The sequence below is a fragment of the Candoia aspera genome, chromosome 2, assembly GCF_035149785.1.
Source record: "Candoia aspera isolate rCanAsp1 chromosome 2, rCanAsp1.hap2, whole genome shotgun sequence".
Classification (NCBI taxonomy): domain Eukaryota; kingdom Metazoa; phylum Chordata; class Lepidosauria; order Squamata; family Boidae; genus Candoia; species Candoia aspera.
Genome location: NC_086154.1, coordinates 28,737,598 through 28,756,403, shown reverse-complemented (window position 1 = coordinate 28,756,403; position 18,806 = coordinate 28,737,598). Strand labels below are relative to the sequence as shown.

Genomic DNA, 18,806 nt, shown 5'->3' with positions numbered 1-18,806 from the left:
GGTGAGCGTAAGGCGAGATGAGGTGGCGAACCCCTTAATTAACTTTGTTATTTCACAGTGGTATTGTCCTAGATCGGTCAACTGTACGTTGGTGACAGCAAGGGTAGTTTGGCGGAAGTGATAAGTGATGGAGTAGGAATCGCCATCTTGAAGAAGGGTGTTGTTGCGGAACCAGCGCCAGAAGGTGCCTTTGCTTTTGATGGGAGAGCGCTGAAGACATTCCATGGCGTTGGATGCTGAGCTGCGGCCGATGATGGCAGGGTAGCGTAAACGATGGGTTCGAATGAGAGAGGTTGTTTTAGGGTTCGTTGTGAGGGGAGCAGAGATGGAAGAGAGATAACAGAGAAGGAGGATCAAGGAGGTGCTTGTCAGGAGGCTGCCCATGATATGGCCGGATACAGCGAGCAGGAACCCAGAGCACTCGATCAGGAAGTTGCACAGCAGCGTAGCCTTTTCCCCAGGTGACGAGTTGCGCAGGGCCTTTCCACTCAGGGCTGGGCAGTTGCCTAAAATAAACAAGGGGACGGGAAGAGGGAACTACTGGCTTAGAGAAGTGTCGAGATGCGGCCGTAGCAGAGGGGGTACCGGTAAGATTAAGGAAATTTAAGGTAAACAAGGTGAGGTTAAGGAGATTTTGTAACATCGGGAGGTTTGGGGGGCCTAAGGCCTTTTTCCCCGTTTGCCGATCAAGGGCATTCTTTAGAGTCTGGTTAGCCCTTTCCACAATAGCCTGACCTTGGCTGTTGAATGGTATACCGAATCTGTGGGTAATGGACCACTTACGGCAAAACTCAGCAAAGGGAGTGCTGACGTAAGCAGGGCCATTGTCAGTTTTCAAAGTTTTGGGACATCCCGATGTGACGAAAGTGCGAATACAATGATTGATTACGTTTTTCGTGGCTTCTCCTCTTTGCAAAGTTGCCAGGATGAATCCCGAATAAGTATCCACAGATACATGGATGTACTTCCAAGGTGCAAAGGAGGGATAATGAGTGACATCCATCTGCCATGTGTCACAAGCTTGGACACCCCTGGGATTAACACCCTCAGGGATGCACTTTGCCTGCAAACTGCAGGTTGGACATTGTTGAAGAATGGCGGTAGCTTCTTGATATGTAATGCCAAATTGGCGCACCAAGGCCTTTCTATTTTGGTGGAAATAAGCATGGCTGTCCCCTGCTAAAAGCTGCGGAGGAAGAGGGGAAGAGGCCATAATTTTGCAAGCCTCATCTGCCATGTGGTTGCCTTCGGACAGGAAACCGGGTAGCTGTTGGTGGCTTCTAATATGCGCTACAAACAAAGGGGATGTTCTGTCCTTCAGGAAAGTTTGAAGCTGCAAAAAAAGCGTCATGAGAGAGGGGGGGGTAACAGGGGAAATATATGCATCAAACATGGCCACAGCTATTTGAGTGACATACATACTATCTAATATAACATTCAAAGGCTGTTCTGGGAAAAGAGACAAGGCTAACAGAAAAGCGGCTAATTCAGCCTGTTGGGCGGATGCTTGTGGGGCTGTTAGGCGTTTTTGCCATTTGCGATTATTTTGCCATATGCAAGCCCCTATGGTTTTGGAGCCGTCTGTAAAAACAGTGAGGGCTTCCTTGAGTGGCTGCTGAACGAACGGTGAGGTTAGTGTGAAGGGTACTGTTCGCAACAGTTGCAATCGAGGATCAGGGGGAAGATGGCATGACACCTGGCCACACCAGTCCTCCAAGGCATCCTGCAATGCAGTGGAGTTTTGTAGGAGGGGTTCCCATTGAGTAACCTTAAGGGGAATGTACAGGGTGGAAACATCCAGTCCCATTAGGGCTCTAATCCTCTTCCGGCCTTTCTCAACAAGAGAGGCCATTTGTGCTGCTCTGGTGATGATGGATGTCTTAGGTGTGTGTGGCAAGTGTAGCCATTCTAAAATATGTAGATGTTTTTTATCAGACGTTTGGACAATGATGGCAGTCAGTAATTGATGTGTTGAAAGAATGGCAAGAGAGGGTGGTTTGTCAGTGAGCGCACGGTCCACCCATTGGGTCGTAAGGGTGGCATTAACCTGTTGTAGGGCATGCAATTGTTGTTCTGTAAGGTACACCTTGTCAGCTGGATTTGTCAAACCCACTAACGCTTGGAATAAAGGTGATAACATGGGTGTAGTTAAAGCGAGGTATGCGCGGGCCCAGTTAATGACCCCCAGACATTGTTGTAATTGGACCAAAGTGGTCGGCTGGGGAAGCGTGAGCATAGGTAGAAGTGGGGCAGCTGTGGAGGCTAAAACTTTGTGGCCTAGATATTGCATTGGGTAACGAGACTGGACCTTTTCTGGTGCAACGTGTAACCCTGCCGTTGCTAGGGTGGCTAAAAGAGTAGGAAAAGTTTTTTGAACTGTCCCTTTCGGGCCCTCAGCAGCGACTAAAATGTCATCCATATAATGATACACAAGAAAATGCGGAAATTGGGATCTATAGGGTTGCAATGCTTTATCAACAAAATATTGGCACATTGTGGGTGAGTTCAACATGCCTTGTGGGAGGACCTTCCACTGGTACCGAGCAGTAGGCTTTGAATTGTTGAGCTCCGGTACCGTAAATGCAAAAATAATTCTGTCCTTTTGTGCCAAAGGTATGGAAAAAAAACAATCCTTGAGGTCTATTACAATGAGGTCGTGCCCTTCCGGAATCAAGTTGGGGTTGGGAAGTCCACACTGCAGAGGTCCCATGGGCTGAAGGATAGTGTTGATAGCCCTAAGATCCTGTAGGAGGCGCCATTTGCCAGACTTCTTTTTGATGACAAATACCGGAGTATTGTATGGGCTTGTGGAGGTTTCGATATGGCCTTCAATTAACTGCTGCTGGACCAAGATATGTAAGGCATCCAGTTTCTCTTTGGTGAGTGGCCATTGATCAACCCATACCGGCACAGAGGTTTTGAGAGAGAGAGAGAGAGGCCTTAAAGGGTCCTGCGAAGCCATTAGGGAAGTTGAATAAAAGCGTGGAACTGTGAAAGCAAATCACGGCCCCATAGGTTGCAGTGCAAAGGCAGGATATAAGGCTTTAGATAAGCTGTAATATGAGAATGAGCAGTCGCAGCAGAAAGCCAATGAGAGCTGACCTTAGCGGCCTGTGCTCCGCCTACTCCTTGCACCGAGGAGGCTTCGGCGAGAGGCCAGGAGGAGGGCCATTCAGCGGAACGAATGACAGAGACGTCGGCGCCGGTGTCAATCAAGCCTTCGAAAGAGCGACCATTTAGTGTGACAAGGAGGGTGGGTTTAGAGGTTTGGACTGGTTGCTGCAAGGCAAACAATGATGGCGTATCAGGAGAAGGGAGAAGTATGAGCGTGGCGACAACTGTTCCTTTATCTAAGGAAAAGCACCTATCTCCCACTCCTGCCAGAGCAATTCGTGTCAGATCTGACGAGTCATACAAGTAGGGAGCAGCAACCATTCCCTCAAGCGTGAGCGAGGAGTTGGGAATGAGCAAAGCAGGGGTAAGAGGGGGAAGGGGTTTATTCAGCGTGACAACGAGAGGAAGGGAAAGGACAGCCCCCGGATCGTCATACAAAAGATCCTCTGCCAACTCCACAGGGAAGCTGGTGATGGGTAATTCAGCCTTTGGGGCGGGGTTAGCTGACAACCCCCGATCTAGTTTCCCGAAGGCTGGTGAAGGGAGGAGTTGTTGCGACATTGCGAGGCCCAATGGTAGCCTTTGCGGCACCGGGGACAAGGAGTTTTGGGTTTGGAAGGGGGGGGCGGCCCCCTTTGAGTGGAAGGGGGCGCACCACCTCCCCCGGGTGCACGGCACTGATTCTTAAAGTGGCCCGGCTTCCCACAATTGAAGCAATTTCCATGACGAGTGACTGCGAGGGCTTCCGGGGAATGGAGCTGAGGGGAGGGGTTAGTAGAAGGCAGCGAGGTGGTAATGGCGGCAGCGAGAGCGCTCACTTTGTGAGAGGTGGTACCAACGATTCTGCAAAGTTGCAGGAAGTCTGCAAGTTTTATACCCGGTTGATTGACTGCGGGTTGCAGAATGGTCTGGCAGTCATGATTAGCGTTAGAAAAAGCAAGTTTCATTAGCAGCTCTTGTTTAGCCGTGGCATTATCAATTTGTCGGTCTAAAGCAATCTGAAGGCGACTTATGAAGGAAGCGTATGGTTCATTTGGTTCTTGCATAATTTTCAGAAACGTTTGGGTGGATTGAGAGTCGGAATCATCCACTCTTTTAAGAGCATTCATGGCGCACATGTGAATGATAGCAAAACTACGACGGGGGGAGTTCTGTTGCTGGACTAAGGTTGCGAATTGTCCCTTTCCTAATAATTGATCTGCGGTCACCCCTGCGGGAAGACCTCTTCTAATTTCTACTTCCACCCCTTTGTCGTATTCAGATTGCCACACAACGTATTGCGCCGGGGTCATAAGCATAGAAAAAAGCATTTTCCAAACATACAATAACATAACAGTGTTAGCAGTAACTAAAGAGTCTAAAACTCCCCTAGTAAAAGGAGAGTGCAAGCCGTAGGTGGTTACAGCATCTTTGATTTGTTTCAAGACTTTAAGTTCAATATTGTTATACAAATTTCCTCCCGCCGCCCCTAGGCCGATGGTCATGGGAAAGGCAGAGGGACTCTCCATTTCCAATGAGAGGGGGGAGGAGAGGAGTTCAGTGATGGCGCCTCCGAGGGGGTGGTGTTGAGGGGAGTCGGGCGTTGGAGCTGAAGGGGGAGGAGGAACGGCTGGGTATGGAGGGGGTGGTGGTGAGGCAGCATCGAGATGGGCGGCAAGAGGGGGTGGGATTTTTGGGTCGGGAGGAGAAGGGCAAGTCTCCGGGGAAGACGGGGGAGGGTAAAGAGTGTTGATGGCCGCCATGACAGCCTTCCAGGCAGTCAGAATAGGCACGGGTGCTCGTGGGGTATCATGAAAATATTTTCCTATCCTTTCCCAAGTGGATGCTTTGAGCGACCCCTCTGAAGGATAGACAGGGCAGTGTCTCTCCATGTACAGTAGGAGTTGAGTCACCGATTTTTTTGAAATGGGAAAGATGGTCGTACCGTTAGCCTTTTGACAAGAGTTAGCCTTCTTCACTAAATCATAAAGTTCGTCCCTATGAACTGACGAAACTTTGGAGAGTGGGGAGCCCATTACTTACGATTGCAGAGCCTTTTCCAGGTGCGTAGTAACGAGAGTGAAGGCAGTGCACCTCTAGACAGAGATCACACCGTGAGACCGAAGGAATCCCGGACGAGCCCCCAGTTGTCGCGTCGCGCGACCAGTCCTTCTCCCTTCGGTCTATGGGATTCCCTGGGGGGGAATGAGCCAACGATTCCCTCGCAAGGGTGAGGTCGAAAAAACAACGGTAGGTACAGGATTCTTTTGTGGTGAGAGACGCTACATCTCAGGAGGATGCTGGTACTGCCTCCCTCGTGCCACGCCCCCACCTCCTTTTATTCAGCAGTTCTATCAGGGCGGGGGAGTGAGTACAAAGAGAATAGGGAAATACAAGTCATGCCCTTATAAGGGAATATACAGCATTCTGAGGCTACGTGAGAGACGTGCAATCTAGCTGTGCAGTAATGGAGTCAGGTTCGTCACAAAGGGCTACAGACATTTTTGGATTTTAAGTGCTTGTAAAATAGTTATGCTATGAGAATGAAGTGGGCCAATTTTAGAGGAAAAGAAATAGAGTAAAAGTGGTTATTCATTCCGGAAAAAGGACACAAAAGTCTTCACTTTCAGGTCGATCCTAATTAGGAAAATATGTGGGAGTAGGCTACCCCCTATATTGCTATGTATTTAACATTAGAAATAGACACTTTGGCACCTTTGAGGATTATCCTGCCAGAAATAGCATTCCAAGCACACTTCTGGAACAATAGGTTGTCACAGTGATGATTGTGACCAAATGGAGAAATGAAGAAAGCAAAATAGTTGCATCTAGCACAAATCCTTAGGCTTTCCAAAAGTTCTCAACCACTGAGTTAGCCATCACAAGTGGAAATAAGAAAGGGTGATAAGAACTGAAACTGTGGAATTATCCAAAAGACCAAGATCTCAATCTTGGCCATTTTAAGGTGTGTGGACTTCAACTCCCATCATGCTGGCTAGGGAATTTAGGAGTTGAAGTCCACACGTCTTAAAATGGCTAAGTCTGAGAAACACTGTGGAAACTCCAGGCCAGTCCTGAGCTAAAGGAAAATATAAGGCAGGATGGAAGACTTAATTGTTTCATCTTTAAGAATGAACAGAAATTTCAGGAAGGTTTTCAGCTACTTTTCTGACTTAGTTGTATTTAACAGAAATATCTTTGATTAGCAAACAAAAAGTATTATGAAGGATATTTAGATGACTGCCCTGTTTTTTTCAGGCATGTTTTCAATTGCCTTGGCTGCTGAATTGACTGTGATATATTGTTATTGCTTATAGTGATAATTCTTCAAGAGCAACTTCTTTACAGAGGAAACATATAAGCAGTGGGCTCTCATCCCTCTAGCACAATATTCTTATATTTATTTAATGATTTTCATGGCTACCTACCCTTGAGGGTCTGCACCCTGAGGATGTGGACGATCAGGCAAAGTGGCGTTTCAGGATCCAAAAAGCATACCCAGCAATAGCGGGAAAATGCTAGGAAGAAGAAGAAGATGGCTACCTATCTCAAAGCAATGATTCTGGGTGGCTTATTCTTAGCAGTCTTCTAAACTTGTTTTGCTCCTTTTTCCAGCTTCTTGAGCCAAAGTGTCAGGATGATATAACTGAAAAAAAATGCAAGGTTCAATTACATCTGAATAGAGGTTTAGCATGTCTGGGATTCTCTGCAACATGTGTAAACTTCTATAAAATATTCTTTTCTCTCCCTTTCCACCACTACTGTGCTTAAAAGCTTGCTGCCAAGGCTTTCAGTTACATATTGTATGCAATTTCAGCATTGCATGCAATTACTTAAGAAGAACTTTGCCCAAGAATCCAGGGCAATTACGTTGAACATAATGAAGAATGGCTTTAGGAGTTACCGGTGCTCGAATGTGGAGACATTCCTGGGAGCAATCGACAGCCATCTTCTAGAATTCCTGTGCTGGAGTTTTTACCACAGCTGAAAGCAAGAATTCACCGGTCCATAGCCCTAAATTGACTACAGAGATATTAGGGGAAGTCTTGCAGGAATAAAGCAACACCTGCTGATCATTTAATTATGCTCTTCCTTGAAATGTGTCCTTTTTCTCAGGAAGTGGCACCATACATGTGCTGGTCCTGTTCCTTTGGGGTATGATCATTAAGCACAGAGATAAGAAATGGGGCTGCAATCCTATATACACACTTCCTAAGTAAATACTCTTGAAACCCATACAATTTCCTATGCTTGAGTTACAACTCCAAGCCGACAAGTCTGTTGAAATCAAGCGTACTTGGCTTTCATTCAGGGAAGTTAGGGTTAGACTTCAAAGCTCCCTGCCCCAGGAGGGGCCCAAATGGTTAGCCCAAACTGGGACATGATGGAGAAAGCACGATGCTGTTCCTTATTTTTTTTTTTTAAAACACATAAAATTTCCCTCAAGATGAGCTTGACTCCTGGTGACTATGTATGTCCATGTACTTTTCTTGGCAGCAATCTGGAATGAGTTTTTCCATTCTATTCTTCCAGTTTCAACTTCATAGTCTACTTTTAGCCCTGGGATTTCCAGTCAGACTCCAAACCAGTTACTACTGCAACCAGGTCTGATTCTGCTTAGCTTTTTTGAGATCATCCAGGGTCATTTAGATACTACTACCTGCCAAGGACTATTATTTTTTTTAAAAAACGTATAGATGGAGTGATTGGCTGAACCTGGAGCTGCAGATACAACATAATATATAATTTGAGCAGGACATGAATCAAATTAAACAATAAGACATTGTTTATTCCCAGTGTGGGCCAGAGAAGGAAACTATATTTTAGTAGTCAGGTTGTTGAGCTGATTTTTTATTTTTTTTTTGCTGTTCAGTCATATCCAATCCTCAGCGACTGCCTGGACAAGTCCCTGCAGTTTTCTTGGTAAGATTTCAGAAGTGGTTTGCCACTGCCTCCTTCCTAGGGCTGAGAGGGAGTGACTGGCCCAAGGTCACCCAGCTGGCTTCATGCCTAAGGCAGGACTCCCAGTCTCCTGGTTTCTAGTCCTTGCCTTAACCACTAGACCAAGCTAGGACCAGCTCTTGAGCTGATTCTCAGGTGAACTGAAAATGCAAAATTGCATTTAGGGCAAGATGGATGGATGATATTCTAGAGGTGACGGACTCGTCCCTGGGGGAGCTGGGGGTGTTGACGACCGACAGGAAGCTCTGGCGTGGGCTGGTCCATGAAGTCACGAAGAGTCGGAAGCGACTAAACGAATAAACAACAATTTCTTCCAAACCAGAGCTGATCAATAGTCTTCTTTTGCAGTTCATATATATAAGAGTGGCAAAAAGTGGAAGAGACGTGCCTGTTTCACAATTAAACCAGTACACGTGGCAATCGGCCGGCACAGGAGACCCTCAACTCCAGGGTCTCCACTGACTAGCGCGTGGCTGCTAGGCGAGACCGCGACGGGGAGCGCCGCTCCAGTCTCGGGGAGAAGTCAGAATTCCCTCCTTCAGCCTTCCCTCGGACTGGGCAAGGGGAAAGTCACGTGCGCGGCGAGTGTTGAGGGAGGAGGCGCCCAACGACCCTTCGCTCTGAGGCGGAGGAGAAGCGCTAGGGCTTGGGAGAGGAGGCGGGCAGCTCGCCCTGCCGCCCAATCAGGGCCGCCCGCCGCGGGGTCCTTTGAAAGAGGCTCGGGGAGCACTCGTGGCGGTCTCGCCAGGTTTCGAAGCCGTGCCGGTGGCCGTTCGGCTGCTGTTACCTGGGGCTTGTGATCGTCGCGGACACCCATCGCCGCGGAACTTTTCCTCTGTTCTTTCTACTGTTAGCCCTACTGCCGTTTCTCTCCTCCTCCTCCTCCTGGCATCAGGTCCTCCTCCGACGAACGGACCGCTTTTCCCGGGGCTCCTACAAGTCACCCAGTCCCTTCGCGGCTGGCCGAGCTTTGGATCCCGCTCGCCCCCCACCCGCAAGTGCAGGTAGCCCGTGGTTTCTCGGCAACCGGCACGCCACCGAAACTGCCATGTCGGGAGAAAAGGCAGAGCGACTCTGAATGGGGTCTTGCTGCTTTGCGCCGGTCTCCTGCGACGCGGCTACATCCTTCGACGCGCTCCAGGTAAGGATCGCGGGCGGGCAAGCGCTCGCTGCTCTCTCCTCTTCCGGCAAGCAGGAAAGTCCGCCGGGTAGTCTGCTAGGGGGTGTATTGGTGGCGCCGGCGCGGTCGTACGTTGAGTCCTGGTGTCTCGCCTGCTACATGCGGTACTCGCGAGTCGGGAAAGGCTCCGGAAGATGCTCTGCCTGATTCGGAGGCTGGCTCTGGCCCCTTTCCGTCCATTCTTGCGAGGCGTTGGTTGCGGGATTGGAATCAACTCTGGCGGGCAGCCGAGCGCTGCTCCCCTTTCCGCGCTGGAGGAAGCCGGACCAGTCAAGCGCGGGCGAGGCTCGGTGTGGGGGCACGAGAAGCTCGGGCAAGGGCAGGGAGCGCGAGCGGACGCGCCTCAGGCGGCAGAGGAGGAGTTTCCAAACGAGCCTTTCTTCGGAGCAAAGGCGTCCCCACTTCCCTTTAGGCACCCGGAGAACTTGAGCCGAGCAACTTGCAGAGCTCGCCGCCCCGGGAGCGGAGGAGCACCTTTTGGAGCCTGGAGTGTGTCAATTCGCTGAGTTGGAAATACTGTAAGCCCCGCCGGAGGTAACGGCTTTCTCAAGGTGGCTGGTATTTTCCCTTCACCTCAGGCTGTATTTTAGAATAGAGCTGTTTAAATCGCCCCCTTCCCCGCAACTTGATCGGGGGAGGTATCTGAGATAGCTCGGGCGTCTTCGTCGAGAGTAGCGGGAGACTTAGGGGGGTGGTGAGAACGAAGGCGGGCGGAGGGCCCATCGTCGGCCCCTCCACTCCAGAGGCTTCGGCCCCACGGAGTTCCAGCAAACTTCCCTCCCAGGGAGGGAGGTCCCATCCACCAAGAAGATGTTGGTTTCTGGCGCCCGAAGTCGGGGGAAACCAAGGCGCCGGCATGGAAAACGAAGGGCGCGAAACGCCGCTTGTCTGGCGGAGACGAGGAGCGAACAGCGAAGCCCGACCGCCGCTTGCTCTGGAGCTCAGGAGAGCCTTTGTTTCTCCGCGCTGGGCGCCATGTGATCCGGCTGGCGGTGCCGCCCAGACGCATCCTGCCCGCCATTCTCTCTCCGGCTGCGGCGGGGTTTATCCCGAGACGGGCTTGCTCAGCCGAAGAACTTGGTTGAAAGCAGCGCTTGGAATGGGGCGGGGGGGGGGAGAGAATAACCGCGCCGTATCCCTAAAACAAAGGCCCTGGGAGCGCAGAACGCCAACACCAGCCCCCTGGACGGAGTGTTAGCGGCTTCCTTTCCACGTGCGTCTCCTGGGCAGACTTTGGCGAGGTGCTTTGGCGTGCAAAGTCCTGGGCAGACTTTGATTTCTTACCCGTTTTGGCGAGATGCTTTGGCGTGCAGATGTGGAAGAGCGATCGGGGACGTTTGTGTTACATGGATGGTGGACAAAGACCTCTTGCCCCCTCTTCCACCTCTGTTTCAGCAAGGCTCGTTTGCACCTGAACCTGGATGGAAGGAGCTCTGCAGAAGGAACCGCTCCCCCCAGGCGGTGATATAAGCCAGGCTGTGAAATGGGACTTAGTTGCTGGCTGCGTGGGGCGTCCACAGCAAAGCAAGCGTTAGCTTCCTTCATCTGGCAGATGGTCCTGATAGATAGGGAGGACCCTTCGATTTGTCAGAAGACAAAGAAACTGCTTGGGGACGTTGGTTTATTTAATCCCCACAGCAAAGGAAGAATTAATTTTCTAAGTTATACTGCATACTGTACAACATCTGGGTTATTCCTATCAAAACTGTGGAAGGAGTGACTCTGCTAGTGAAATAAAGCCACAGTGTTGTCATAAAGTGGGATAACACACTTGTGGACTTTTGGTGGACTTTCCTCGCGAGTGGCATCCACTGACTTAGAGCGACAACCTCATCCTACATAAGTGCATTTACTGCTCCTGTGTAACTGCACCTTGCATGTCTTGCTCTGAGTTCTGCTGGTGTTTCTTCCAAGTAATATGGTATATTAAGGAATGGAATGTCAGGCTCATCTTTGGAGCACATCCTTGAGAAATGCAGTCCTCTGGCTGTGAGTGCGATTTAATATAATAAGGCTTCTAAATAAACATCCTTGTGTTGATTGCTTCTTTGGTTCTGCATGGTTGTATCACCACTACAGTATCACAGCATCAACTTCAATGCAGTCACTATTTGTTGACTTTTTCAAACTGTTTGCTCCTGAATCAGGCTTGACCCAGGGTAACTACATGAATAATTCCATGCAGTTTTCTAGGCAAGGTTTTCAGAAGCGGGTTGCCATTACCTTTTTCCTAGGGGTGAGAGAGAGAGAGACTGGTCCAAGGTCACCCAGCTGGCTTTGTGCCTAAGGCAGGACTGGAACTCATGATCCTCCCAGTTTTTACCCTGGAGCCTTAACCACTGGACCAAAGCGACTGCCTAAAAGAAGCATTTTTGGTTGTAAAGCATTTTCTGTCCTTTAAGCTTCAATTAGGAATCCCTGGAGGTTTTAGGTAGTCACTTGAGGTATGCTCCACGGCCATCCAGTTCTTATTCCATGTGCTGTAAGTACTGGTATTTGCAGTATACCAGGCAATCTGTTCTAGACTGTGTGCTCAGCAACTGTATGCATACCTTTGCACAGATAGGTTTCCAAATTGCTTTGACACACATTTTTTCCTCGCACAAGTTGCATTTACACATCTGGCATTCATTTTCTGTACATTTTGGAACAGTAAGATATTTGAAGGAAAGCACCCTAAATTCATTCCTTTTTAAGTGGTCTACTGAATAATCATGATCATAATCTGTCTGGCCATAGCAACCACCTAAATATATTATTTGACAGAAGTAACAGCTCTGTCACCTTGCCCACGAAACTATATAAGTGTGTCTGTTGTGATAACTTAAAGCAACAGTGATAATTCCAAAGAGACCATCTGGCTGTTTCCAGTCAGTCTGCTGCTTCTGTGGAAAAAATTATTAATATGACTACAATTCATTTGATCGCTTAAATATATATATCTAGAATTTGGGATGTTGTCATTTAAGTTGACCTGGTTAGTTATCCTGTTAAAGGAGAGGTCATCTCTTGAAAATGTTGAATCAAATGTATTTTGAGTACATGTATCTTCCTATATGTGTCTGCTCAGATGCCTCGCTAGTGTGAACATACTGCATTGAGCCATGGTGTGTTCAACTATAACATACTGAATTTATACTTTATCATAATTTATTAAATAAACCATTCTAACCAAGATGAAACAAACTACTTATTTAGTGTGGTGCATGAACCCAACCACTGAGTTCAATAAGGCTTGCTCACAATTAAATATGCATAAAATTCACAGCCTTGATATTTATCAAAATCTTATGGAAAATGTTAATTTTTTCCTGAAAGGAGATTCTGGAAAGAGGAAGAAAGAAAGCTTTTGCAACTGTGGACTTTCCTGATGACAACGCACTGTTTTATGCCAAACTCCCTTAATGTTTCAACAGGTTGTTTGAATATCTTAGTAATATTTCCATAATAACACTTAGAAGAATACTTTTGCTTTCAGCTGCAGAGAGGATGCTGAAGAGATGCTGAAACTTCACATACTAGAAACCAAGTCTGTGCTTGACATTATCAGTAGTCAGTTAGGAATTTTGGACACACATGGACCATCTGCTACTAGAAATGTTCTACTGTCGTGGTCAAGGCAAACTCAACCATGAGTTTTTAACATTTTTAGTGCTTCCAGATCTGGGCTGCAGAAATCTGGATGCCTCTAGAGATGGCAGCAAGAACAAGAATTTTGCTGCCAATTGGTCATCCAGATTTTTGTATTCCAGAGTAGTCCCTAGCCACTTCAGCTTCGTTCTAAGAAGTCAAAGAATTTGTGTATGTGTGTGTGTGTATGTGTAATATATGTCTAGATGGAAGCAAGGCCTGTAGATCTCCATAGCAGTATTTAATAACCTTGCTTAAGGTGGAAAACTGGGACTGTTTTCTAAAGAAAACACATGTATAATTGCACTAAAAGTGTGCTAGGTTTTCCCTGACCATTAAGACCCTCAATGTCTCTTCTCTAAATGAATATGCCTGAATGTTGCAATTAATTTTGGAGTCCTTGTTCCTTGGAGTTAAGCATGCAGGAAAGAGAGAGGGACCCTTCTTTTTATGGTACCCTGAATATTAAATGCCAGCCCCAGGAAGATTTAGTTCACTGAGTTTGATGCTGCTTTGACCTGGATCTGTCTTTTTGCCTCATTGATTATCATTATTTTGCATTTGTTCATTAAATCATTTGGGATATGAATATATCTAAAGAAAGTAAGTTGATGTGATCAAAGATTTCACTGCCTGGGTAGGAAGTATGCTGCAAATGTTAATGGTATTTTTTATTATTGTGATTAGTACACTGGCCAACTTCAATAATCTTTGGTTTTGTTTATCTGCACAGCCCTATTTTTCAGATAATTAAATTGTACCTGTGCTGATTGATTCTTCTACCTAATGTAAAACTTTATGTGATCCAGCAAAGACCATGAAGAGCAGCACCACTGATGATACTTTAGAGCAGTGTTTCTCAACACTGGCAACTTTAAGGTGTGTGGATTTCAACTCCCAGAATGCTGGCTAGGGAATTCTGGGAGTTGAAGTCCACAAATCTTAAAGTTGCCGACATTGAGAAACACTGCTTTAGAGCAACCTGCCCCGACCTGATGTCCTTCAGGTGTGCTTTTTTCCTTGAGAGTGGTCATGCAGGTTTTTGTCCACTGGGAATGTAAGAGAAAATTGGAGAGTAGATGCTGAGGAAAGTCTACCAAATACCAGCACAACCTGGATAGTGGTTAAGGTGCTGAACTAGAAACCAGGAGACTATGAGTTCTGGTTCTCCCTGTGGCATGAACACTGGCCAGGTGACTTTGGGCAAGTCACTCTCTTTCAGTCCAACCCCCCTCACAGGATGGTTGTTGTGGGGAAAATGGGAAGTGGTAGCATTATGTCTGTTATTTGGAGTTGTACAATAATAAAGGTGGGATACAAATCTAATAAGTATTTTGTGACTAAGCCAGGCCACTTTTACATTATGCAGTAAAAGCTGGATCTGGAAGCATTCTTAGACTAATATATTTACCAAGCCACCAGGGCAGAATATAAGAAAGATTATTCTTTTTTTCTACCTTAAGGGTAAGGCCTCCAAATGTTTTGGACATCAACTCCCTTTATCTAGCTAATGTGGCTGATGGTATGGGATTATGGAAAGCAAGCTAGAAAATGACATTAGCACCTGTTGATTAAGAAACTTCTAGGGAGAAAAAGAAACTGTTACAAACATTAGAAGTTATTTTTAGTTGTTTAAATTGTGTTTAAGGTTCTGCCCTATTTAGATTTGACAGTTAGATTTACATGAAGAAAACAATCACGTTGATTGCAGAAAATAGGAACTGTAGTTCAACACATCAACAATTAGAGAATGTTAAATACTACGGAAACAATGGAGGTAAAGAATCATTGAGGCCTCAATGCATGCCTATGTAGATCCTGATTGAAAACATTCAAGGAAGGGGAGTTGACCACATCCCTTGGTAATTAATACCACTGTCAAACTTCTCTTACTGTCTGGAGATTTGCTCTACACTGAACCAGAATCTACCTTCCTGTAGTTTAAATCCATGATTTTGAATCCTGAAGTTTCAACCTTCTTCTGTGTAGCACCCCTTTTGATATTTATCATATGCCACTCCTTTGATCTTTCTTGTGCCTTCCAGTCATATTGGACCAACTTTCCATTACCTTTGGCAGAGAATTGAGAGAGCCCAGTCATTTTGGAGGGTGCTTATAAATCCCATAGGTGGTTTTAACAGAAGGCTACTTTATGTACAGATCCACGTAAAGGCAGTCCCGTATCCATAAATGCATGGGTGACCTCATTGTTTGGACCTTTTCTGTTAACTTCAACTGACAGAAGATCTTCCAATATTATGATTTCAGAATTTGGCTTTGTTTTTTCATACTGCATCTAGCAATTGACCTCTGTGAGGCCCAGTTAAAAATGAAAAGTGCAGCCTAGAAATTTGTGGGGAAAAGATTAGATATAAGAACTAATGATTTTACTATGCCAGATAGTTATGATAAAGCAGTTGGAATTTTGAAAACAGTAGAACCATGATGACTATGATGAAAAGTGCTTTCCTGATTATTTTAGCATTATAGAAGAGCAAGGCCACGTCTTGCAAAAAATGAGTAGGCTGGATTGTATTTATTGGTAATTTTATGAGTAAATTGCCTTATTCATTTTGTACTCCTAATTTCTTCTAGCGGGAGGTAGTTTGGGAATTACAGGTTTTTTGTTTTTTAGTAAACCCTGTAGTTTCTATGAAGTCAGAACTCAGTCTGTATCTTTTCTTTTCTCCCCCTTTTTTCAAAATGTATGCAGGGACCCAATACCGCTAGCCAAATGTGATGGAGCATATACAGTCAGTCCCCAATTCAGGGGATAAAGAAAGGTTCATTTAAAATAAATATACATGGAAATCACAAGACTTAGCAAATAATAAGTATGTTCTGAGCATGGCTAAGTCTGGTTTTAATCCAGCATTATTTTTTTGTTGTATGTTTTTTAAAAATGTAAATATACCATAGCGGGGGTAAGAGCACCTAAAAAGTGAATTAAAAGACTTTTAAATAAAATGATTAACAAAAAAAGCTGCCTTGTACTGTAACAGCTTGTCTCTCTAGCCAAACCTGCTACATAATATTTTTTAGCTGGAGACACCTGGGAATTTAACCTGGGACTTTCTGGGTGCTAAGCAGGCATTTTGCTATTTAACTACTATTTCTCTCCATTTTCAAGAGAAGCTATGGAATAGGACTATCATATCTAGGATGCAAAATCCCAGATGACTGCTACATGGCAGCACAGAGCTAATTTTCTGTATATCTCTATTGCCATCTAGGGGTTTCCCAGATTTTTGTAGCCCAGATACAGCAGCTCTAACTAAGGATGAACTATTTGAATGATCTAGGGGTAGTTGTGCCCACTGGACTCCAAAGATTCAAATACAATTATACAAATTTTGAGATTGCAGTGATCATGCAGCGGCATCTGGGGCCAGTAAAGGTTTAAATCAGTGAAACCTGGATGAAATATGAGTGGCAGAAAAACAGTTCATGTCTTACTAAAACCTAAGAATCTTTTCTCCACTGTTGGAGGGAGCTTTTCATTTTTACAGAAGAGGGTAAGGAAGGCTTGTTTTATTTATTTACTTATATGGCAGGCAAAAAAGTGGATGAGAATGGAAAATTGGAATGAATAAATTTTTGAAAAAAATGAAATTATGTAGGATAGATATTTGCAAATGAGGACATTTGCAAAATGAAGTATAATTACCCCCTTTTCTGCATTTTGGACTGAGGGAGCTAAAATGGTATAACCATACAGTCATAAGCACAGTAGGAAGTCACATTTCAATTGGCCCCTCACTGCTGCTGCAATGAGCATAATATATTAATAATGTGATTTATTTAGATCTACCTGTTTTAAAAGTATGTGCAGTAGCTGTGAGTGGTCTTATAGCTCACTGTAGTGTAACAATGAGAATATCCCAGCAGGGTAAGGTGCTAATACTCTACACAGAAATTAATTCTGCTTGCTTCAAGCATTAAATAATTAGAGGCAGTCATCAAATTCACTTCATCAGTGCTTTTGAAAAAAATGACAATCAGGTTTTTGTTCCCTTATCTCATCCAAAATTCATAGTAATAACATTCAAAAACTCTCTGAATTGCTTCAATGAATTTTCACAGGTCTGCTAGCAAAGTTTGGCCTGCCAAGCTTCTAGGTTTGGCTCAGATCTCCAAGGGTTGACAAATGCTTTCTTTCTTGGACCTGCAACTTGTATTTTAAAGCTTATACCTCCCCAGGACTTCACTTGTGTGCACACACATTTTTTTAATGGGAAAAGTATGTGTGGGTTTGTGTGTGCCAGCCCATCTGCATCTTCTGCTTGTAGGTGCTCTCCTTCCTCTTTGAAAAAATTCTATCACAGATTTTTTCCCCCTTAAATAAAAACGCATGGTGTGCCAAAACAGAATTTGTCATCATGCAAACAGCTGCCCATTTTACAGATCTGCTAATGTATCTTCAAAAATATGTGGATTTGGAAAATTCTGTACAAAGAAGTCTACATTTGGGAAAGTTGAGCACAAAAAAATATTTAGGAAAGATATTGCAGTTGCAATCTTTTGACAGTTTCTTGTTCTTAAAGATAATTCTTATAAAATTTGACAGAATTGACTAATAATTAAATGCATGCAAATTGATATACGGATCAGATTTTTATTGATCTGCACACCAATGAATTACCAAATAGACTATGCTTCCTTGCTTAAATCCCCATTTTGATCAGAATAAAATCAAACAATACATGCTTGATGCTATTCTGTCTGAAAGAAAGCATGGTGCAGTAGTGAAAGGTCTTCTTCCAGGCAGAGAATCCTTGATTTTCCAATTATAGAGGCAAATACAGAGATAAAGAAGTAGCAGAAGAGCAGACTTTATACTGCCTACAGTACTGAAGGAAAAAAATGCAAGAAAGGAATTGTAAGACAGTATAACTCTGGAACAAATTTAATGGGGGGAAATTAACTTTAGTAGGTCAGTATATCTAATTGCTTGGAGTAGTTTTATTTGAAATTTGTTATATTACAGTACCTAAAAGAACATTTAATTGCACTACAGTTTACAGTACAGCTTTGTCCTCTCCCACATTTTATTCAGTATCTCCATGAAGCTTCTGGATGAGGTCATTTATTGGTTCAGAGGGAGAGACTCACATTTGTATATCTGTATCCAAAGCTCAGTGTAAGGCTGTGGTGTAACCCTAATTCAGTGTCTAGGGGCAGTTAGGGACTGGATGGGGAACAACAAGCTCAGATTCAACCAAGCAAGATGGAGTTGGTGTTAAAGGGCTGTTCTGTTTAAAAATAGGTGTGGAATCTAGGGAGTCCTTATAGACTTATGACTTCTGCTAGAAGAGCAGGTAAAGGTATGGTCAGGAGCTCATTTGCCCAGCTTTCATGGGTATGCTAGTTGCCACCTTTCCTGGAATGAGGAGCACTGTGTACTGTCATTCATACCTTTTCCAGCCCTTGATTGCACTATTATAATTTGCTTTCCATGGAGCTGACCTTGAAGACAATCAGTACAGAATTCAGCTTCTCACCTGATAATTGTTCTGACCCAGAATAACACCAATGTTACAGGAACTGCACTGGTTATCAGCATGTTTCTGGGTACTATTCAAAGTCATGGTTATCATCGCTGTCTAGCTTGGGGGCTGGGTATCTTTGAGACTTCTTGTTCCAGACAGAATCTGCCCCTATATTTCGTGCAAGCAGAAAGTGCTGACTGACTGCCCCTGAAACTGAGATGCTTGGTGAAAGCAGGCATTCTCTGTAGGAGTTGCCCTTAGAGGCAAGACTAGTACTTTGCCTTTTGGTTTTCCTGAATGCCTTCCAGGAATGTTGTATATTAAATTGTGGCACCATCTAATATATTATTTTAGCTATTGTATTGCGTCTGTTGTATTATTATGTTGTTGTAGTTATATTACTGTAGGGTTATATCAATGTATATTCGGAATACCACTTAGAGTCTATCATG

At 45.0% G+C, this 18,806-nt stretch overlaps 1 long non-coding RNA gene across 1 annotated transcript in view; it reads left to right on the top strand.

Moving 5' to 3' along the window:
• The first annotated feature begins 8,837 nt into the window (after window positions 1–8,837).
• LOC134492231 (uncharacterized) overlaps window positions 8,838–18,806 on the top strand; it is a 57,023-nt gene continuing 47,054 nt past the window's right edge. The window contains exon 1 of the long non-coding RNA XR_010067405.1: window positions 8,838–9,196. This is a non-coding gene — a long non-coding RNA (uncharacterized LOC134492231). The remainder of the gene's footprint in view (window positions 9,197–18,806) is intronic.